The sequence below is a fragment of the Anolis carolinensis genome, chromosome 2 (assembly GCF_035594765.1).
Source record: "Anolis carolinensis isolate JA03-04 chromosome 2, rAnoCar3.1.pri, whole genome shotgun sequence".
Lineage (NCBI taxonomy): Eukaryota > Metazoa > Chordata > Lepidosauria > Squamata > Dactyloidae > Anolis > Anolis carolinensis.
The window spans coordinates 44106453-44131034 of NC_085842.1; the positions used below are offsets into that span (position 1 = coordinate 44106453).

At 41.6% G+C, this 24582-nt stretch overlaps 1 long non-coding RNA gene across 1 annotated transcript; it reads left to right on the forward strand.

Moving 5' to 3' along the window:
- On the forward strand, window positions 1-22128 carry LOC134297177 (uncharacterized). The gene is made up of 3 exons (XR_010003939.1): window positions 1-159; window positions 4034-4162; window positions 21909-22128. It is a non-coding gene; the product is annotated as an uncharacterized LOC134297177 (long non-coding RNA).
- The last annotated feature ends 2454 nt before the right edge of the window (window positions 22129-24582 follow it).

A 24582-nucleotide genomic window follows, 5' to 3' on the forward strand; every position in this document is an offset into this window, starting at 1 on the left:
ATCTCTTTTCTCAACTTTGTTGAAGGGTGTTTTTGTGTTCAGTGTCTCCTTGGTGCAGAAGGCAAGCAAACCAACATACTTCTACCTCTCTACTGAAGAAAGAGACTTCCCTTTTCATCTCAGGAAGCACTCCAATCATGGATTGTCCAATTGATGAGAGTATGTCAACCAATATCTACCAGAATAAGACAAATATAGCTCTAAGCTGAAGGGTTGCCTCTGTACCAGTGGTTCTCAACCTGGAGTCCAGAGATGTTTTTGGCCTACCATTCCCAGAAATCCCAGCCGGTTTACCAGCTGTTAGGACTTCTGGGAGTTGAAGGCCAAAAACATCTAGGGGCTCCAGGTTGAGAACCACTGCTCTGTACCAAAAGAGGTTCTGAGCAAGGTGCATATTGGAATTGTGCACCATTGTGACTTATCTTTACATGGCGGTAAGTTAGTTTACAATAGCATAAATGTTATGCATTCTTTTTGAACCTTAAAATGTTGTTTAATTCATTTTCAGTGGGACAAAATACATCAGACACTTTCAGAGAAAGAAGAAGAGACACAGACCCAGTACTGGTTTTATAATAGCTATATATTGGTTACACAGACAGAAAGGAAACATCACATGTACTCAACATTCACTCACATACATTCAACAGCTATACTCACCATCCCTTCTCCATTCAGACCTGCTGCTGGGCGAAGAGAAGTGGGTGGACAGATGCTCTATCCCTGAAGATCTGGCACACCATCAAAAAGGAAAAGGCTCTCTCATGTAGGGTTTTTGTTTATCATCATTTGGTTATTTGGATAATCTGTCATTCAGATCATACTTGCTGGAGTCTCATCAATTTCAGCACAGATAAGTTGTTTAGCTATTGTTTTGACTATGTAAACATGTGATGTTTGCACCCAACGTTCTCAGTTCCCATTAGCATCTTTCTCATTACCACATTTCATGCCAAAGTTAAAAAAAATCTTCACTCCTTTGTTCTCCATAATGCAGTTTTCCAGGTTCTATTTTCAGGATGGTGCCTTCACTCTTGCGAGACCTTAATAGGCCCCAACCAGACCCCAATCATACAATTTATTCAGTCCATTCAACATATAAATACCTAACAGGGTGCCTCAGTAACATCACTATTGGTGCCGATTGGGCCTCCAAAGAGAAGAAATTCCATAAGTAGAATGTCAAAACTGAGAAGACTCTTTTCCATTTGCTCAAACAATATGCTGACCAATAGGAAACACAGGCTGGCTCTTCACTGTGGGAGTAATACAATTTGACACCACTTCAACAGCCATGGCTGAATGTTATAGGATTCTAGGAGTTGTAGCTTCATGAGGCAACAACACTCTTTAACACAGAAGATGAAAGACCTTCTAATACTACAACTAGCATGATTCTACAGCACTGAGCTGTGGAACACCAGTTACAGTGGTGCCAAACCACCTGACATAGGAAGGCTGTGGTAGCCTTACCTTTTTGTATAATAATGAAACTGAATTGTTTCCTGGTCAAATATTTTTATTGTTTCTTCTGGATTTTATCAACTTTTTTTCTGTGGGTTGGGAAAACGCAAGGCTCCCACAATCTCTGTAAAAGGCTTTTGATACTTGATATTTGAAGGCTTTTGCTAATGGGTTCACCAGATCCTCCCATTGGCCTGCTTCTCCTGATTAGCAATTGTCAACCCCATTGTTTAGGAACTCCTTACATTTGTGCTGATTGCATTTCTTGAGCAGGCAGCTTCCTCTGGAAGTCAAAAAGGGCTGGGTTCCTCTTATTTTGCTTTGCCACCCCCAAGCATGGAAAGCATAAAGCTAAGCAATTTAAAGTTTAACCTCCTAGTGTTGATGGTGTGCATTTGAAAGTTTTAACAAAGGGGCCCCATGTTTTCACATTCTGAAAGCTCTGATTATGTGAAGGCAAAGATATATATTAAAAAGCTTATACGTGCAGAGCTTGGAGGGTTACAGATACATGATTCATTGTATAACTACAGGCCGGGTGCACTGTAAATCAAGCTGTCCCAGAGGGAGAAAAGAAAGCTAGAAAGCTGTTTAACAACAAGGTGAAGGGAATCACAGAGAAAAAGAGGGCAATTGGATGAGATATTTTTATTTTTCCCCAGCTATGTTTCTTTCTGAAGCCTAATCATTTGGAATTGCTCTCCAGTTCTTTTGCTGATATAAAATGGCACTGCATATTTTACGGCTTTGTGTCCGCTCCTTGAAAGAAAAAGGAAAACTATAAGGATTGTGGCGCAATTAACTGGCATGAAATTAGTGATGCCATTAAATGAACACATTTAATGAAGGAGTATTACATGCTTTGTTCAGATGGCCTCAAAGCATGCCATGCATCTCCTACAAACAAAATCAATATGAAGTGTGAGTTCTTAGTGTAGCCACATCTGAAACAATCTAAGTTTGGGGGAGGGGAAGTGAAGTCATTCATTTGCATAATTAATAAACTTTCAGCCCCAAAAGAGCTAAATTTATGTATTTATTTAATATATTTCTGTATTACCTCCCAGCCCACAAGAGCTCATGAGACTATCAGCAAATACAAAAGAATTCAAACAATACAAATATTTTTTAAATGTTAAAAACGTGTTAAAACACCAAAAGTAGACTAAGGACCTCATCAGACGCAGGGACCCCCCCCCCCCACCCATTTTTACACACTTTAAAAACATTTTAAAGACAGCTTCCCACAGGGCCCCTCATATAACACAAAACTACTTCTGGCCATTTCCCATAGGACTTTGTCTAAAAATGTATTTAGAGTGTGTAGAAACAGAGGTTTCAGGAGTCTGATAGTGTCACCAATGCCAGGGCTCTGCCAGTATGCAGACCGAGGTGAACCAAAACAAACACCCAGCTTGTGTCAAACAGTTTAATTAAAGGGTTGCTGTATGTTTTCCGGGCTGTATGGCCATGTTCTAGAAGTATTCTCTTCTGACGTTTCGCCCACATCTATGGCAGGCATCCTCAAAGGTTGTGAGTTTAATTAAAGCAGCACTTACTGTCTAACTGTTTTCATAATGTAAAACATAAAGTTAGCACTCAGCCACAGAATATAAAATACAGACTGATAGCAAATGCCAATGCAGGTTCGAGAAAACACCATAGTCAAAAAAGGCCAGTCCAGTAGTCAAATGTCAAGAGATCAATGACTGAAGTCCAAGGATCAAGAATCTATAACATAGTCAATAGCCAGTCCAGAGATTCAAGGTTCCAAAAGTTCAGGAGATTGGTCAGAATATCAAAAATCTACAAACCAGCAGCATCCACAGCCAAAATAGGACAAATACTTTTCACCCAAATATAAGTCTCCAAGCTAGCTCTTTATAACCAGTAAAACCCATCTGCAACCTATCTCTTACATGCCTCCGCCCTTAATTGCTTTCATCTGTAACTTTTACTTACAGATTACTCACCCTTTTAAAACTAAGACTTACATTAGCCCCTTCCATCACCAACTGCTAGACCTGACACGACCAACCACCATCAACTGTGGAGCCCCCAGATGACGTAGTGGACTAAGTGACTTGAAGGTTGGGTTGCTGACCTGAAAGCTGCCAGGTTCGAATCCCTCCCAGGGAGAGTGTGGATGATCTCCCTCTATCACCTCCAGCTCCATGCAGGGACATGAGAGAAGCCTCCCACAAGGATGGTAAGAACATCAAAACATCCAGGCGTCCTCTGGGCAACGTCCTTGCAGACAGCCAATTCTCTCACTCCAGAAGTGACTCAAGTTGCTCCTGACACGAGAAAAAAACAAACAAACCATCAACTGTGGAACATGATACATGACAGGTAGCAATAGTCTTCAGAGCTCCCAATTCACGCAGAAATGTGTAAAGGTGCTTATTTATTCACACATGGGATGGGAACTGTCAGATTCCCTCATGTTAGATCATTTTAATGACGTTTTTGAGAGTGGTATCAAAATGAGCCTCAATGCTACTTTTCGCACCAGTAATCCTCTTGCATGAAACCTTTATGGTAATTTTTGAAATAATTTATTTTTCAGGAATTGCACAATTTCAACATATCACCACTTCACTGAACCTTTTTAGACCTAGATTTCAGACTTCTGGCAAACTTTCCTTGAAGAAGAAGGAGAAGAAGGAGAATAAGAGGAGTGTGGAATGTGGAATGTGTAAGTAGTACACTTGTCCATTTGATAGCTCAGAGTGCAGACATTGCATGTGAAGGGGGTGAGCATATTATCAGTTTTCCTTATAAATGGAACAATACAAAACGCTATGGTGAGAAGATGATTCCCCCTGCTTCCCCCCCCCCACCCAAAAAAGAACCATAGAATTCCTTTTTGAAATGCTTAAAATACCAATTTCAAACACTGAATGCGATGTGGAAGAGCACAGTGCTAGGACAATATTACACGAGGTATGCATTTGTCTATATTTTATATACATACCTCCATTAATTAAGTCTGTGTATTCCTGGCTATGGTTTCTTTAACAGATAACTGGGTACCAGAACCAGAAATAATATGGAAAGAATATGGCTAGGAGCTTCCTTTTCAGAGGCTTTGCTAGCTACGATATGTTTAAATATCTAAACATTTTTGTTTGTTTGTTTGTTTGTTTTATGTATTGATCTATTTGCTTTAAATGTTATGTAGACTCTAAGTTAATCAGCACACAAAGAGATTGGTAGATGGTGAATAAATGAATTTTCTGGTTTCTTGAGAGTTGTTATTAAAAATAGGCCTAACTAATACAAGAGCCCTGACTATAACATACGATAAACTGTAAATTGATTTGATAATAATAATATTGAAAAATAGTAATAGTAAATTCAGACAAATAAAGACAAACCTAACAACGCAACACAGTTTTACTGTATTATACATGTATTTTAATTTTAATTTTAAATATTATTTCTTTGCTGTTTTAGCAGGTTGCTTGAGAATTCCAGTTATTGTGTTCCAGCAAACTGAGAGTCTGTTGCTTAAGATTGAAATTATTTTTTAAAGTGGCATTTATTTATTTAAAATCAAGTTTTACTTCAAAAATGTTTTGTGTCTTAGGAACATCTATTCTCCCTTTCTTGGTTGGCTTGTAAGTATATAACGTTATAATAAATGTATGCACAATGCTTCACTTGAGCCAAAGCATGCCACAGTATACCCCAACAGATGCTTCTAAATGAGCACTCCACATGTGCATATCTATTTATTTCAATGCCACATTTGTAGTCTGCCTCTTTGCTTTTAAGAAAATCCAGAGGCAGCTGGCAGGAAAATCCAGTATGGTTTTACAAGATCCCATACATTCCATTTAAAAATAAAACCCACTCAAATAAAAATAGTTATTAACAACAATAATCTAACAATCACAGTGAAAAGCATACAATAAACAATATGACCTGCCTATTTAAGAAACCAATAGAACTTCAAAAGCTTGCATCATGTATTTTATGCATTTTGGTTAGCCCAAAAAAAGGGCCCTTCTTTCAAAGATTTTGGAGTTTATTTAATTTTGCTGCACAGCCAACACACCTATTCTTGAATGTGTTTCTTGATATTTTTTAAAAAATGTGTCTATGAACAACTGGAGAAAATGTATGCCTTATATGAAGTGGGTTTAGGTATTTTTCATATTTTATCAGTGGAAGCAAGTAGTGAACAAAACCGTTCAGATTTGATGATCCTTTTAGCTCACTGCCGTTCCATGGCACCCAGGATAGCATATGTGACCTGTCATCCTGACATTGACATTTTCACTGACATCTTGACATTTTTATCTTACTTGTGATGGAAGTTAGCTTGGGATCAGCTAGGTGAGTCACTGGCTTAAGGTCACCCCAGTTTGGGAGTTGTGTGGGGGTCTGAATCAGGTACTCGCTCTCTTGTGCCAACACTTTGCTCAATGTGATGCATGGATATGTCAGATGCAAAGGCAAAGTACAGCTGCCTCAAATTAGCACTCCTCAAATTTAGACATATTCCCCACCTCCACGTTCATATTTTATACAATGAGAGAAAGCCAAAAGCTGCCAATTCAATGGAGATAAGGTTACAGAGTGTAGGCTGCCCAAAGAGCGACAGTGGTGTGGGATTGCATGACAACAGGGTTTATCATCCCTTACACCCTTTCTTTAATCTTTAGCTTGATGTGATATTTGCTGTGGGCTAGTAAACCACATGCTACTTTTTTATGACAGAGGCACAGAGCCAAAGTAATAGAAATACAGTGAACTATTTGATCCACATAATTTAACATCCCCATGACAAAAATGTTTTTCCCCACCTTTGTTATGACCAAAAGCAAGAGTCTTGAAAAGAAAACACCAAACTGGGGGGCATTACGGCAGCTGTCATTTTGGCCTTTTCCCTTGCTTTGGGGAATTATTTTAAATCACCGCCATTGCAGATAAGAACACAATGGGAAATGTGGTTGCTCTTCTATAAAGACCACATGGCTGATTTCACTGAGATGTGTCAGTAACTAAGGCTGCATATACACTAAGGCTGCATATACATTAATGCAGTTTGTCACCTCTTTGACTGCCATGTTATAGAATCATGGCAGATGAAGTTTCATTAAGGCTTTCAACTTCTCTTCTGAATAGTGCTGGTGCCTTTCTCTGAAAAAGCCTACAGCATGTGGCATTTGTTGACTATCTCTCATCCAATTACTAACCAGGACTGACCCTATCTCACTTCCAGGATTAATAAGGATCTGGGATCTTAAGGTTCGTTACGTCCCCTGTGCAAAAGATTGTGCTATATGGAGATTGCTATTATCTTATACAATGGCCCAAATATTCAATTGTTCACAGAAATAATCTTTCTGAATTCTATTCAATGGTTCATATGTAACATCTGTCTTTTGTTCTGCTTAGGATATTTTGCTTAGGATTTTAGTTTTGGGCATATGATAGGTTTTAATTACCACTTGCTGTTCTGCATGGTGCACAAGTAGCTGAGGTGCAGGGCACGCCTTTTTTCTGTGCAATAAATACACAAAGTGAGTTTACTGTATTTTGACATGCAGGTATAATAGCTTGGCTCTTCTCCAACACCATTTGACAAGTGGGAGTATATGGCTGTACATTGATTATAGAGTCGCAGTGTCACAACAAGAAATTTCTTCTATCACTATTTAGGAACTTTTAAGACAGCACTAATTGATGAATTTCCTTTTTATGTTAATAACTTACTAATTTTATAAATTATATAAAATATGTAAAACTATATACATAATGTTGTATTATTATAGGACACGGAATCATGCAGCTGTCTAGATATTGCTGGACTACATCTCTTAGGATCCCTTTCTAGGGCTGATGAAATTTGAAGTCCAGCTTGAGGGTAACTTGATTCTTGTTGTGTGACTAAGTCATTTCTGACATATGGTAACACTGCAGTATTATCTTAGCAAGATTTGTTCAGAAGATGTTTGCCCTTTGCCTCTGAGAGTACTTCCACACAGTTATATAACCCAGAATATCAAGGCAGAAAATCACACAATATCTGCTTTGAACTGGTTTATCGAGTTCACACTGCCATATTCTCCAGTTAAAAGCAGAAAACGTGGGATTTCATTCAGCTGTGTGGAAGGAGCCTAAGTCTAGGTCTGACATGCATAAGACACGCCCAAGATCACTCAGTTGGTTTTATGTCTAAGCAGGGATTCAAACCTTGGTCTCCAGAGTCATAGACCAACACTCAAACCATTATTATTATTATTATTATTATTATTATTATTATTATTATTATTATTATTATTTGCATTTCTATACCACTTTTCTCACCCCTGGGGGCACTCAAAGTGGTTTACAACATAATAAATGGCAAAATTCAATGCCTTACACACACACACACACACACACACATATATATAGCACATATCTAAATCAAAAACATACAACTATAGATTAAAACCATTAAAACTATAAAAACATCAAACATAGACATATCCATGAAACATGTTATTACAGCAATTAACTTGATCCCTTCTCTTCCCCACCACCATTCCCCTCTCCATAGAGTTTCAACCCCTCTTTATATACCCTCCTTGCTCCCCCAGGGAGCAAGATGGTGGAGGCCCTCTATGGCTGAAGCCCCCATTACACTATGTGGGTTCCACATGATTTCAACCCACATCAAAACAGTTGTCAAAATGGGAAGTTTCTTCACAATATTCATTTTTATTCATATTGAACTATTCACTCATACCTTAATAGCCATGCTACTTGTAACCATGTAGATAAAGGCAGATGATTTCACATGCTCTGAACACTTTATATATAGGTATGCTGGGGAAGTAATAGAATCCCCTATGCAATATTGGCAACACCAGTCTATCCAGATTAGCAGCTTTCCCTAACCCAGTTCAAGAATGTATCTCTAGAGTTAATAAAACACATGTCACAAGGATCCTGGCTGCCCTTGGCCATTTTTAATGTTTTCCATATGTACATGTCCTTGAGGAGGTTTTTCCATTCAAACTGGTGCTCTCCTCCAACAATAGAGGACAGTATGCTAACTCTAGAATTTGTAAATGTTAGTTTACTGGAACTCTGAGAATCATCAAGCCAACAAGTTTCTTGCATGTTGATTTAAGGCTCCTATCCCCATTAAATTTGTCAGAAAATGTGAGAAATAGTAAATCTCTCTAGCAGAGTAAGCAAACTGACAAGGCAGAAGCTGAACAGCAATCAGACACATATCCACCCGCAGAGGAACAAAAAAAGTTAGTATTCTTGACAGGCAAGTAAAGTTATTATACTTATCAACAAATGTGCATCATCAATTACATAGTCTAACAGAGGAGACAGAGAGAAGAGAAAGGTTAGACTGAGGCAGGAAGACAGCAGTTGTCAAACAAACAGGAAGACTGCAGACATGAAGGCTAGCTGTTATTGAGTCTATACATGATAAGGTAAAGGTAAAGGTTTTCCCCTGACATTAAGTCCAGTCGTGACTGACTCTGAGGGTTGGTGCTCATCTCCATTTCTAAGCCGAAGAGCCGGCGTTGTCCGTAGACACTTCCAAGGTCATGTGGCCGGCATGACTGATGGAGTTGCTAATTCCAACATGTTTGGATTAAACTGCATCTTAATCAACTCATAAGTGCCCCCAAAAACCTGTTCAATAGAACTTCAACAGGTTTAAAGAAGGAAATGTGAGGAATAGCTTTGTGCATACTAATAATATTTTATCCCCAAATTTCTGTGTAGCCTTCCACAATAGTTTCATATAGATATTATTTACAAGTAGAGTTACAGAATCATGCAGATGTTGCAGAAGTCAATGAGCCCTTCTCCACTACAAACTTTGGCTGATAAGGCTTAGAAACTAAAACATGACATGAGCCAAGTGCTTCATGAAAAAGTGGTGTTTTCTATATGAATTGATTTTGGTTCAGGCCAAATCAAGTAACTCAGGGAGTTGAGTCTAAAGGGAATGTTCAGATATGTTTTGACAACAACGTGTTAAACTCAGTACATTTTCCAGATTGAAGCCTCTCTATAGACAGGATGCAGTGAAATGAAAGCCAAAGAAGACTGATAGACCATATTCTGCATTAATATAGAATTCGTGACAAAGGGTTGCTATGGAGCTTATTCATAGGTAATTGGGGGGGGGGGGGAGTGCATGTCAATGAATGAAAGCCTGCAAAGAAGTGTAAGCTAGATTCATATGGTTTTTGTAAACAGACTAGCATATGTACTCCTTGTGGGAAAAAAAAACTTTAGAAACTTCAGAGCACATTTCAAATTATTTCAAATCCCTAAGGCAAATAACAGGTGACCATTATAGCAGAAAGCACAAAAAATTGTCATCCAGACCAGTCCAAGGCCCCTTCTACACTGCCATACAATCCAGGTTATCAAAGCAGATAATCCACATTATCTACTTTGAACTGGATTATATGAGTCTACACTGCCATATAATTCAGTTCAAAGCAGGTAATTGGGAATTTATATGGAAGTGTAGAAGAGGCCCAAGATGTTTTACTGATGGAGGTCAAGGATGGTGCCCTCTCTTCATGCTATAAAAAAAGTCTCCCAGGTTGGCAGATGGGTCTTTCTTCAACATCGGCATTTTTGCCATGCTTTGGGGAGGTTGGGCCAACTTAGGCTCACAAGAGGTCTCATTCAAAGATTTGAAGTAAACTTCCAGTTCCCTTGCATCACCATTGTTGTTGTTGTTGTTGTTAGTAGTAGTGTGTTCATTATTTCCTGCTTTCTCCTAATAATGGCAGGAGGTGGCTAATAACATATTAAAAATGATACATGTTAAAATAAACATTACACAATAAAATATTAATTTATATTATATCCTTTAATTAATTATCTCTTCTAGGTCTACAATGGCTCGTGTTGGTTCAAAATGTGGTAAAATTGTTTCATTCTCATTCTCTCTAAAGGGCTTGGGACCATTTGGGTCCTAATAGCACTGGGATTGCAAGGAATCCTGAGGCCTGTGGGATCTGAAAATGGCATCAAAGGTAGTACTTTCCCACCTTCTGCTATGTCTTTCCTATAGGGCCCTGTAAGGATAAAATGCTGTCCAAGAGGTCTTTGATCTCATTCAGTCCCAATCTTCTTCTGTTCTAATAGGTCAAGGTAAAGGACTGCCCACTCATTTTGCAATTATGTGGGATGCCCCTTGGCCTTTGAGAAAGTTATATCTGGTGCAGACTCCTAGTAGCTGATGAAAATTGAGCTAACATGTCTGGGCTTATGGATAAAAATACCTCTGAACTCAGCATCTTTCCTTCTTGTAAAATTTCCAGTGTCTGAGTTTTAGTTTACAGAAATGTTGATTGCCTGTGTATCAATAAGTTAATCCTGTGTTCTTTTTGTTCTTTTTTATTTAGTTTCTTGATTGCTTGCAAACTGTCAATGTGTGATCTGTTGCTTATTTGAGACTGATGTGATAAGCCAGATGGTATTAATTCCATCTGTGGCCTGCTTAGGAAGTTACCATTCAGTTTTGATACATGCCTCTTACAAAGAACTCTGCCAGCAAATATTAAAGTGATTGTGAACACAAATCTCAGTCAGGCATTTCCCTAGCAACCACGTCTTTGGTATTCAACCATCATCATCAAACATCCTGATACTGAAGGCATAGAACCCATGCTCTGTGATGGAGCTAAGCAGTCTACAGTCAACCCTCAACATTTGCAGTTTTGTGAATGATGGTTAAATATGTTCTGTCTACAAATATCTGTGGTCAACTTCCTCCACTCATGGGAAAGAACTTTGAGATTTATAGAGAGAAGACATCTTTGGAAATCTCTAGGTGTTCCAGTGTGATTTAGTGTTGACCGTAAAATCATGCTGGGAGACCTCAAAATTCCTAGAGAGATGTTCTTCCAAATAAAATTTTGCAATTTTTATTTGCTGTGTTTCACTTTCATGGGAGTTCTGTGCCCCTAATCCCAGTAAATACAGAGGGATGACTATATAGTCTCATCAAGTATATCATCCATCATTTCACAGATGAAAACAATGACACACATTGACAAACAACATCTAGAGCAGTGGTTCTCAAGCTTCCTAATGCCGCAACCCCCTAATACAGTTCCTCATGTTGTGGTGTCCCCCAATCATAAAATTGTTTTCATTGCTACTTCATAACTGTAATTTTGCTATTGTTATGAATCGTAATATAAATAAATATCTGATATGCAGGATTTATTTTCATTCACTGGACTAAATTTGGCACAAATACCCAATACACCCAAATTTGAATACTAGTGGGGTTGTGAGGGGGATTGATTTTGTCATTTGAGAGTTGTAGTTGCTGGGATTTATAGTTAACCTACAATTAAAGAGCATTCTGAATGCCACCAGTGATGGAATTGAACCAAACCTGGCACACACAATTCCCATGGCCAACAGAAAACACTGGAAGGGTTAGGTGGGCATTGACTTTGAGTTTTGGAGTTGTAGTTCATCTACATCCACAGAGCACTGTGTGGACTCAAACAATGATGGATTTGGACCAAACATGGCATGAATACTCAATATGCCCAAATGGGAACACTGGTGGAGGTTAAGGAAAATAGACCTTGACCTTTGGGAGTTGTAATTGCTGGGATTTATAGTTCACCTACAATCAAAGAGCCCTTTGAACCCTATCAACAATAGAATTGGGCCAAACTTCCCACACAGAACCACCATTTCCAAAAGAAAATACTGGAGGGATTTGGGAGGAATTGATAGTGATTTAGGAGGGACATAGTTCACCTACCTTTGGAGAGCACTGTGTGTTTTCTGATGGTCTTTGGTGACCCTTGTGACCTCCCCAGGATGAGAAACACTGATTGAGAGTGTGGTTAAAATTAACATAATTAATGATAAAGAATACACAAACAGTGCAGCAGTTCACTTTTGCTAAAGCCTACTGGGAAGGGCAAGATTCTGCTCTCCTTCTCCTCTTCCTCAATTGATGTAATGGAGTTCAAACAATCTTTGTACTTTTAGTTCAGTCTGAAACAATTGAAAGAAGCTGAGAACAAAGGGGAAAGTGGAAGAGAGAAAGCCTGAGATTAAAAAAAAAACCCTGAAAAAATGGGAAGGCAGAGGTTTAATCAGGAGTGCCAGTGTTGGGACATTTGGAAGGCATTACCTACAATATGTGTCCTGTCTTAATGTTCCAACCAAAAGTATGAAGGATAACAATAACCAGCATCACTAGTAATATCATGTGATGTTTTACAACAGTTTGGAAGTAGCAGAACTCAAAAGCTCTTCAACTGTTTTTTCCCGAATTTGCACACACTGGTTTGGGGATTTGGGGAGCTGCAATTGAAATAAGTAACTTTTTCAAGCTCTGATCCCTCAGCTCATGAATTTGATCAGCTGTTAGCTTAATTCTAAACTTTTGCATATAGCAGAGTTATTCTAATAATGCTAATCTTGTCCATTTTATTTCTTTGAATCTTTCTGCTTCTTTGTAGTATTTTCCAGAAAAAGCTAAAACTGAAGCTTCAAGAATGATTAAGCCTCTGTATGCTTATTAAAAAGAAAACTCAACTAACTTCAGTTGGGCTTCTTCCCATGTGAATGTGCACAGAACTGCATTGTAGATAGATCTTTGGGCTCTTTGGTCCCTTTAAAAACACCATTCGCTCAGAAATGGTGTTGGGGCCAAGAATGCTTTCCTCATAACCTGAGTTGGCACCAGACGTCTGCCAATGCAACAGTTGTCTTTCTTGGCGCACTAAAGGAAAGGTGATAAAACAGACAAATAGTTGGATGACTGCCATGCAGAAAGTGGTGCATAGTTCTATTTTTGTTGCTCCAGAAGAAATAATCTTATGAACTCAAACGAAACCAGTTTATTAAGCCAGGATAATTATGGTATCATTGGTATTTTGTGGCTGATCAATTTGACACTGTTGGCTGTCAGGTATTAACCCATAGTTTTAACCTGTTCAGTGCCTACAAGATTGGCATCCTTGACTGGTGAATATATACCAGGACATTTACTAGATGGGAGTTTGGGCTGGGTGCCTCCCATCAGAAATCATGGGAACATAATGATCCTACTTATACTGGAAGAGTCAGCTTTGGTCCTTGCTCAGCTTTCATTCCATAGCATCACAGATATTACTTGGAGAATACATTTCCTACTTAAGTGATTGGGTTCCATCTGCTCAGCCATGACTCCTCTCTAGTTGTTCCTCTTCCAGAACTCTCCCCCTCAGTGGACATCCCACCAGATCTTCCAACATTTATGTAACTTTGCAATGAAATACCACACAGATTTGCTTACTGTCCCCATGCCCCCCTTCTCACCCTTCGTATAAGCCTAGAGGCATGTTCTGCATTATATCTAGACATCTTTCCATAGAGAGTTGCCTTTTTCTGAGTCAGATCATTCTTCCATCTATCTTGGTATATTTGACATTGTAAAGAATTATTGATGAAACCTAAATCTAATTGTTAATCCCATATGCTGATTTACCAAGACCCTTTGGTTCAATGGGAATATTCAAGTTTGGACTAACAACTGGATTTAAGGGTGGGTACATCTCCACTATAGAATTAATGCAGTTTGATACCACTTTAAAAGCTATGGCTCAATGCTATGGAATCTTCAGTCTTCTGTGCCAAAGAGCACTGGTGCCTTCCTAAAATACAAGTCCCAAGATTCCATTGCATTGAGCCATAGTGGTTAAAGCAGTACCAAACTGCATTAAATCTACTGTGGAGATGTTTTCACATAGGGATGCACACAATTTACAGTGTGTGTGCACACATGTGTGCGCATCAAAAGGGGCTGTGCTGAGGGTGGAATTCAGTTGTTCCCAAACCATTCTGTCTATCTCTTTATATGTGCCTTCAAGTTCCTGGTCAAGCTATGGCATCCATGTTAATTTCATAGGGCTTTCCCGCTCGATGGATTGTCACCTTGCCGTGGTGAGGGGGCTTGCGTGTTCTGATGAACCTGTGGGCACAACCACTGGAGTGATGCACTCCCAGGAGTGGCCACAGGGGAGGTTCCAGACCAAGCACAATCCGAAGACCCAAAGACCTCAACGGCGGAGCAGGCGGAGGATAACATGGTACATGTTACAATGGCTGTGAAGGCGGAAGAAGGCTGCAACAGACTGAGAAGCCACTCTTCGTTGTGTTAACCACACCACTGCTGGAACCTCACTCTGTGAAGACTGTGTGTTGACCGGCCGTGCACCGATCTCCACACATTAAAAAAAATCAAGCACAGGAGTCTTCCAACAAAAATAAAAAACAAACCTACAAAAGTCCCATGGCGATCAGCGAGTGGCGACGGGGGCAGGACTGTGAAATCTGGAAGCCCCTAGTCACAGACTGGCACATGGACGGTGGATATGTACTCAGTCGTTCTACCTCAAGGACCGAGGCAGTTGAGTAGTCTGGCAGCTGTATCCATGACTGAGCAGCCCTTTTTAGGATCCGCTCTGCTCACCCCACACGGGGAAGGGGCTAGAAAAGGTGCCCTAAACATAGTCTGCCTCTCCTACCCTGACTGGACTGCCGCGTCCAGAGGGGTCACCACTCTGCGGCCAAAAAAGAAAAATGAACTTTGGAACAAGGAACGTACGGACATTGTTAGATAACACTGACAGCGAACGCCCCGAACGCAGGACTGCTATCATTGCAAGGGAGCTGGGACACTTTAAGATCGACATACCAGCCCTTCAGGAGACCCGGAGAGCAGGAGAGGGACAGCTGAAGGAAGAAAAGGGAGGCTACACCTTCTTCTGGAAGGGACTGCCTGAAGAAGAGCGAAGAATACACGGAGTTGGCTTTGCGATCAGAAACGACCTGGTGAAGCACCTGACTGAAGCACCCACTGGCATCAATGAACGACTTTCAACCCTCCGAATTAACCTTGCCAAAAACCAACAGGCAACCGTCATATGCGCCTATGCACCAACTCTAGATGCTGATGAAGACATCAAGGAAAAAGTTTACTGTCAGCTGGACACCATCCTATCGGAGATACCTAAGGAGGACAAAATCATCCTCCTGGGGGACTTTAATGCAAGAGTCGGAAAGGACTCTGACCTGTGGCTAGGGATCATAGGAAAAGACGGGATCGGAAACAGCAACTCAAATGGCATCTTGCTTCTCACCAAATGCGGAGAGCACAACCTTGTCATCACCAACACACACTTCCGCCAGAAAAACAAGCTCAAGACATCATGGAAGCACCCTCGGTCAAAGCATTGGCACCTCTTGGACTATGTTATCACACGTGCCAGAGACCGCCGCGATGTGCTTCTCACAAGAGCCATGACAGGTACTGATGACTGCTGGACAGACCACAGGTTAATCCGATCCACGATGACTATCAAGATCGTCCCCAAACGCAGACTCCAAGGAAGAAAAACAAGGCGCAAAATGAACACCCAAGCCCTTCAGGAGCCCTCCAAACGAGCCCTTCTCCAAACAACACTCAATGATCATCTACCCACAGAACACCCCGAAAATGTTGAGGAACATTGGATAAACTGAAGACCTCCATCATCACAGCCTGCGAAGAAAACATTGGATACCTAACTAAGAAACATCAAGACTGGTTTGATGATAATGACAAAGAGATCCAACAGCTGATTGATAACAAAAGGAAAGCCTTCCAAACATGGCAGAGAGACACCAACTGTGCTGCCAAGAAAAAGATCTATGCCAGTGCAAAAGCTGAGGTCCAAAGAAGGACCAGAGAATTCAAGAACATCTGGTGGACAAAGAAGGCTGAAGAAATCCAACACCTTGAAGATACCCATGACGCTCAGGGATTTTTCAAAGCCACAAAGATAATTTATGGACCAAGAAACCATGGCATACAGCCCCTACGCTCATCAGATGGAACCAAAATTCTGAAGGACAAAACATCAATTGCACTACGTTGGAAAGAGCACTACTGTCACGACCCAGGCTGCAGGGCACCAATAACCAAACACAGAGGCCAGAATCTATCTAATATCTTTATTAAGGAAATATATAAAGTTAATAAAAGCAAATGTAGGGAATAGTTCAGAAGTAGACCTTTCAGGAAAGGTCAAAATTAGTCCAAAGAAACAATGTCCAATATGAAATATTAAGGTCCAAAGTTGTAATCCAATAACCGAAACACCCACTTTGCCAGGCAAAGTGAGGGGAGATGACAAGGTTCTTAGTCCAAGGAACTTGATGTAAAGCTAGGAAGTAAACTTGATTCTTGGAACACAAGGCTTGATACAAGGCAACAAGGTACGAGGAACAGGGACAAGATCCGTGGTAAATACTTGGCAAGGTCCTGAAAAGCAAGGCAAGGTTCGTGAAGCAAGACAAGGCTGGAAACGTGAACGAAGGCTTGGAAACGGGAACGAAGGCTTGGAAACAGGAACGAAGGCTTGGAAACGGGAGTAGCGCTGTCCACACACAACCTACTCCAGTTGCTGACGAATTGACTCCGCAAGATTCCTTCGGGGCAAGGAACCTAAATAGGGTCTCGTTTTCCCACCAAAGAACACTTCTCTGGGGAACCAGAACCGAAAGTCAATCTCTGTGTCCAGATGCATGACTCCCTAGAATTTCTCATGGAAGCAGTCTTAATCAGCTGAATGCCTGGCTGCGATTCTCAGGCTTCTGCGATTAGCCTGTTGAACTCCTTTTTGTTGTTGATAATAACTACGGCGAGAAAATGGGGGAGATTCTGACTCAGGGCTTGTTTGGCAGATTTCTGGAAGACAAACCTCTTGCAGGTGCAAGGGCTCCAATTCAGGCTGGGAAAGTTACAATTCTGGCTGAAATGGTGGAAAACCCAAGTTTTCCTCTTCATCTGTCACAACAGCGTTAGGAACGGGACTACATGGCCCATGAGTCATCACAACTACCAGAACCTGCTGAATCGCAGCTCCAATGTGGCCGAAGAGACCCTCTCACAAATCCCGCAACAACAAACCAGGGATGAGCTTGCAGCACTGCCTAGTTTGGAAGAAGTCAGCAATGCCATCAGCCAACAAAAAAACAACAAAGCCAGCGGACCTGATGGGATTCCTGCTGAAATCTTCAAAGAGGGTGGACCTGAGCTGATACAACAACTCCATCCGCTCATTGAAAAGGTGTGGATGACCGAGAAAATCCCAGCAGACTTCAAGGATGCCACCATCATCACTCTTTTCAAGAAAGGGGACAGAACAGACTGCGGGAACTATCGTGGTATCTCCCTTCTAACCTCTGCCGGGAAAATCCTTGCAAGAATTCTTGCAAACCGCCTTCTCCCTGTCTCAGAAGACACCCTCCCAGAATGGCTTCCGCCCCTCCAGAGGAACAGTGGACATGATCTTCACTGCTCGACAGCTCCAAGAAAAATGCAGGGAACAAAACCAACCTCTGTACATGGCATTCATTGACCTTGCAAAGGCATTTGACACAGTGAACCGCAGCGCTCTCTGGACCATCCTCCAAAAAATCGGGTGCCCTGACAAATTTGTGAGCATCCTGCGGCTCCTCCATGATGACATGATGGCAACAGTCTTGGACAGCAATGGCTCCCAAAGTGACCCATTTAAGGTGGAATCAGGTGTCAAGCAGGGATGTGTTATTGCCCCCATCTTATTTTCCATCTTCATCGCTATGATACTTCACCTTGTTGATGGGAAACTTCCCACCAGAGTGGAAATCATCTATCGGACAGATGGCAAGCTATTTAACCTCAGCAGACTGAGAGCCAAAACCAAGGTCACCACAACATCTGTTATAGAACTCCAATATGCCGATGACAACGTAGTCTGTGCGCATTCAGAAGCCACTCTAAACACCTTCGCAGAAGCATACGAGAAGCTCGGCCTCTCACTGAACATCGAGAAAACCAAAGTGCTCTTTCAACAGGCACCAGCGAATCCCTCTGCAAAGCCAGGAATACAGCTTAACGGTGTAACATTAGAAAATGTTGACCATTTCCGCTACCTTGGCAGCCACCTCTCCACAAAAGTCAACATCGACACTGAAATACAACACCGCCTGAGCTCTGCGAGTGCAGCATTTTTCCGTATGAAGCAGAGAGTGTTTGATGACCGGGACATCCGTAGAGAGACCAAGGTGCTTGTTTATAAAGCCATTGTCCTCCCAACCCTGCTCTACACCTGCGAAACGTGGACTGTGTACAGACGTCACACCAAACTCCTGGAGCGTTTCCATCAGCGTTGCCTCAGGAAAATCCTGCAAATCTCTTGGGAAGACAGGCGGACAAATGTCAGCGTGCTTGAGGAAGCAAAGACCACCAGCATTGAAGCGATGCTCCTACACCATCAACTCCACTGGACTGGCCACGTTGTCCGAATGCCCGATCACCGTCTCCCTAAGCAGCTCCTCTACTTCGAACTCAAGAATGGGAAACGGAATGTTGGTGGGCAGGAAAAGAGATTTAAAGATGGGCTCAAAGCCAACCTTAAAAACTGTGGCATAGACACTGAGAACTGGGAAGCCCTGGCCCTTGAGCGCTCCAATTGGAGGTCAGCTGTGACCAGCAGTGCTGCGGAGTTTGAAGAGGCACGAACGGAGGGCTTAAGGGAGAAACGTGCCAAGAGGAAGGAGCGTCAAGCTAACCCCGACCGGGACCGCCTTCCACCTGGAAACCGATGTCCTCACTGCGGGAGAATATGCGGGTCAAGAATCGGTCTCTTCAGCCACCTAAGAACACACACCCAAGATACCAAGGTTGGAAGACTATCGTCCTCAAACGACGAGGGATCGCCTAAGTAAGTAAGTAAGTCTTAGGCAAGGAATACTCAGGGATGGTCTTAGCAGTTTCTCTGGAATCCAGCCTACAGCATCTAGTATTTGGTGATGGTCTCCCATCCAAGTACTAATCAGGGGTGACCCTTTTAGCTTCCAAGATCAGACAGGACAAAATGTTCTAAATTGAATTGTTGTGAGTTTTCCGGGCTACATGGTAGGCTTGCTCAAATAATTCGATTTCCCCATTACCCGTTATTAATTCATTACTTTCATTAGTTTTGAAGCAATATACGGCCTTGATTGTCCACACGTCTGGATATCGCGGTTTCGAACCGCGAGAGGCCGTTTTTTGTTATGTCGTCGTTTTTTTCGTTAGGAAAAAAAAGCTTTTGCAAATCACCCAAACTCCCACCATTCAGGCCCTTTCCTTTTGCCCCTCAGCAAAAGGGGCGTCACGGGCTCAGCCAATGGGAGGGGGCGAGGGGGAAGGAGGCCGAGGAGGAGAAGGAAGACGGAGGGGGGAAATGGCCGCCGCCGCCTCGCCTCAGCTCAGGCCTGGTGTCTCTCTGTGAGGCGAGAAGGCGGCGGATGGAGCCGGGAATGGAGAGACCGAGAGAGACAGAGAGGGGCCCGGCGGTGAGGAGGAAGAGGCCCGGGATGCGAGGGGGTGTGGGCCAGGCCCGTCCTCGGCTGCTCCCGGGGAGGGAGGGAGGACTACGACTCCCAGGGGCCCAGATTCGCACCCTCCCTCCCCCCAATACAGGTCTCCATACGACGCTACATGAACTTGAATGGATACTGTGGTTGTGTTGTCGCAAGCTTTCATGGCTGGGATCACACTGTTGTGGTATGTATTCCGGGCTCTATGGCCATGTGCCAGAAGCATTCTCTCCTGACGTTTCACCCACATCTGTGGCAGACATACTCAGAGGTTTTGACGTCTGTGCGAAGCTAGGCAAGTGGGGTTTATATATCTGTGGAAGGTCCAGGGTGGGAGAAAGAACTCTTGTCTGTGGGAGGCAAGTGTGAATGTTGCAATTGGTCACCTTGATTAGCATTGAATAGCCTTGCAGCTTCAAAGCCTGGCTGCTTCCTACCTGGGGGAATCCTTTGTTGGGAGGTATTAGCTGGCCCTGATTGTTTCCTGTCTGGAATTCCCATTTTCTGGGTGTTGTTCTTTTACTGTCCTGATTTTAGCTTTTCTGTAGCTAAAAATGCATATAAAATTGATTCTATAGGGAGGATAAATGATTGGATTTCAACTCCTACAGCTTAGCTTTCTCTGCCAATAATGGTACCATACCAAACTAAACCTCCCAAGATTCTGTAGCAGTGAGCCATCTTGGATATTGTAAGGGATTTATTATTATTATTATTATTATTATTATTATTATTATTATTATTATTATTATTAGACCTTGCTCCCAGGAAGGTGCCTTCGCTGTGGCTCCCAACTTATCTATCTACCTTTCCACATATTCTCCACATTGTGTGTATGTGTATGTATATTATATATACATGAGCCCCAATGGCGAAGTGTGTTAAAGCACTGAGCTGCTGAACTTGCAGACCGAAAGGTCCCAGGTTCAAATCCCGGGAGCAGAGTGAGTGCCCGCTGTTAGCTCCAGCTTCTGCCAACCTAGCAGCTTGAAAACATGCCAATGTGAGTAGATCAATAGGTACCGCTCTGGCAGGAAGGTAATGGCACTCCATGTAGTCATGCCAGCCACATGACCTTGGAGGTGTCTATGGACAACACTGGCTCTTGGGCTTAGAAATGGAGATGAGCACCAACCCCCAGAGTCAGACATGACTGAACTTAACGTCAAGGGATACCTTTACCTTTACCTATACACACACACACACACACACACACACACATATGCAGGGACTATATATATATATATACACAGTATATATCACACACACACCAATTTAACAAAGTTTCAGCCACAAAAACAAAGTTTCTGAAGTAGAACAATGACTTTCACAGTAAAGACAACCCAATTTAACAGGAAATAAGACTTTCAAACCAGGAACAGATTTCTGCAATTATTAAAAAATGGTTTATTATAAAAGCTATGAAAATTCGCCAAAAATCAGAGGATAAGGGAAACGTTCCAAATTTTGGTGAGCTATCAGTGTTAAATGTGTTCTACCACTGTACCAAGTTTGAAGAAGATCACTCAAAAAATGAGGGTGGGAGAGTCCTGTAAATTCCTCTCCCTCTGTGCTGTTTTTGGGAATTGCGCATGCGCGTCCGCCATTAACGAATTAATTTAGAAAATAACGAATTTTCGTTAATTTCGAATTTTTTTTGGGGGGGGCAAAATTCGGAAATGACATCAGAAACGAAACGCTGGCCCCCCCTGCTTTTGAAACGAGTTTAGAATCAATTTTTTCATGGATCGCTCAAGCCTACTACATGGCCATGTTCCAGAAGCATTCTCTTCTCACAACAACCCAGTGAATGTGGCCATTAAAGCCTTCAACAGCGCAATGTTCTAAATTGTTGTTATCCTTCGATTATATAGGGTTGCATTCTAAAAATTCATTGTGCTCAAGACAAATCAATGGATGTACTGTCTAACAAACTGCAATTATTTGTGGACAATAAGATGGGAATGTCTGACAGTGCTGCTGGTGGGGAGAAACATCATTCTTACAACAGATCTTCAAATTAGTTGTTTTCCATTCATTTTCAGAATTACTGCAATACCCAGAAGAGCTGAAGCATTCCTGTCTGTCTAAAGAACCATGGGACACAGTTGCATCATGTTTATAATACAATGCACGCAGGTGGCTTGGCATACATTTCTGTTACCGTAGCACACAACCCTCTAGAAATTTGCTAACTTGATTACAGTTGCAGTTATACTTGGAATCAAGCCTGTGCCTAAGTTAATTAAAAGTGTAAATAACTTCTGAATTAGTAACAGGAACATTCATCCAGGGAATATTGTTTGTCTTCATGTTGAATGTATTTTCTTCAACTGTTCTGTGAAATCTCAAATACTATACCAAGACAAGACGGCTTGGGGTGGGACCTGCATATTTTTCCCCCAGTTAATGTCAGTATTTCCTCTCCACCATCATTCCATTACAAAATGGTCTTTTTTGTCATGTGTATATGTACCGTGGTCAGGCCCGTAGCCAGGATTTTGATTCGGAGGGGGCTGGGATTTTGGTTCGGGGGGGGGGGGAGGCTGAGAGAGAGGATCTATCCTAGTAAACCTTTTGTATTGTTATCACAATACCCCCATGCATATGGGATATATTGAGCATGGTGATCAGATCATGATATGAATAAACATAACAGTTTAAATAATAAATGTAAGGCCTTCTCGCAGACCACCCTGAGAATTTCGGGGTGGGGGGCTTGCGGGGGCTTCAGGGTTACATGTCTGACTGTGGTAGACTGTGTTTTGTTTCTATTAACAGATATGGGGTGGGATTCTGTATTTCAATTATGGATTTGTAACCAAGAGTAAACTTCCCCATATTCACTAACATTATTGAGGGCCCATCTATAGAAGCGCCTAAATGGAGTGCTGATCCAAAGCATTGTGGCTTCAGACTGCTAATGAGAAACAGAGCAAAATAAGCAACAATAATACAAAAAGAAGCAGTATTTTTTTAATATACAAGGGTGGACCAAAAAAAAAACTTTGCCTCCTGTGTCATAAAAATGTTATGAATGAACATATAACAGCAGGATTTGCTACAGATCATAGCCTGAACTATCCTCTATGCAAAACAACTGTTCAACATAGTCACCATCAGTTTGTACACATTTGAGCCATTGTTTAACCCAGGCATCAAAACCAGTTTGGAAAGATATGGGGTTTTGCTTCATGACCCATGATTTTAAAGCTGTTTTAATGTCATTCAAGTCATAGAATCATAGGTTCATAGAATCACAGAATCATAGAGTTGGAAGAGACCTCGTGGGTCATCCAGTCCAACCACTTGCCAAGAAGCAGGAAAATTGCAGTCAAAGCACCCTGACAGATAGCCATCCAGCCTCTATTTAAAAGCCTCCAAAGAAGGAACCTTCACCACACTCCGAGGCAGCGAGTTCCACTGGCCAGCTCTCACAGTTAGGAACTTTTTCCTAATATTCAGGTGGAATAACCTTTCATGTAGTTTGAAGCCATTGTTCCGCGTCCTAGTCTGCATGGCAGCAGAAAACAAGCTTGCGCCCTCCTCCCTATGATTCCCCTCATGTATTTATACATGGTCATCATTTCTCCTCTCAGCCTTCTCTCCTGCAGTTAAAGTGCTCCTGTCTTTTGGAGTATTGGTTATCCCTCTGAATTTGGTGTAATCTGCAAACGTGATGATACATAGCAATTTTGTATAAGAGAGCATCCATTTCACTCTTTTGGGTTATTTTAATTATTGGTTTTATATTGTAGTGTATGTTTTAATGTTGTGAGCTGCCTTGAGTCCACTGGAGAAAGACAGCATGTAAATTCCTGAAATAAATAAATAAATAAATAGATTTGGGGGGCACTGAGTTCTCAATAGAGCTTAGGTCCCTTGGAAAGGCCCCTGTTCAATTGGGTTAGGTATCTTATTTCTCCATGTTCTCTCTCTGCATATTTTTCACTGTGCACAATTTCACATTTTTGCTCCAGAGTCTGTACTATTTAGTGTATTAATTACGATTCCCTTGCCATCTATTCCAGACTAGATTGCTGTCTACTTCTAAGCAATCATTTCAGTTTCTTTTAACAGAAACACACACACACATACACACACACACACACACACACAGCAGAAAAAAGGTCAGATCTGCTTCACAGGAAACATTTTGCATGTCCCTCAGGTACAGACAAATAAACAACTATAGTAATCCATAATATCACTTCATGCAACTTTTTCTAACCGCTAGTTAGGCCTTAATAGACTTAGAAGGTTGCTTTTCTAATTTGAACTGTGTGAGACTTTGGCTGGAGGCTACTTCTGTGTCCCAGTGATAAAAGAAGACATAAAACAACCCCCTGCCTGATCATTCTCCCTGGCTGTCAGTGAATCATGTTTAATAGCATCTCCATTGCAGTTTGGGCCAATTTGCTTGCAATGGCATCCTTTTCCATGGGCTTACTGCTCAGCAGGCCCTGAAGCAATCTATGAATAACTTCCCAACAGATGCTGTTTATGAATTGAAGCAAATGGCTTCCCTGTTTCTCTTTTTCTCACTTCAATAATTTTCAGTTACATTACAATGAATATTTATAGTCCTAGAGCAGTGCATAAAAATGGGGAACAAGCAGACCTATGCATTGTTTCATACGTGAGAGCTGTTCTAATGGGCTTTTGGCTCGCTGGTTTTAATAATGTTCTGTTGATGGACTGGAAGGCGGATGCAAATTG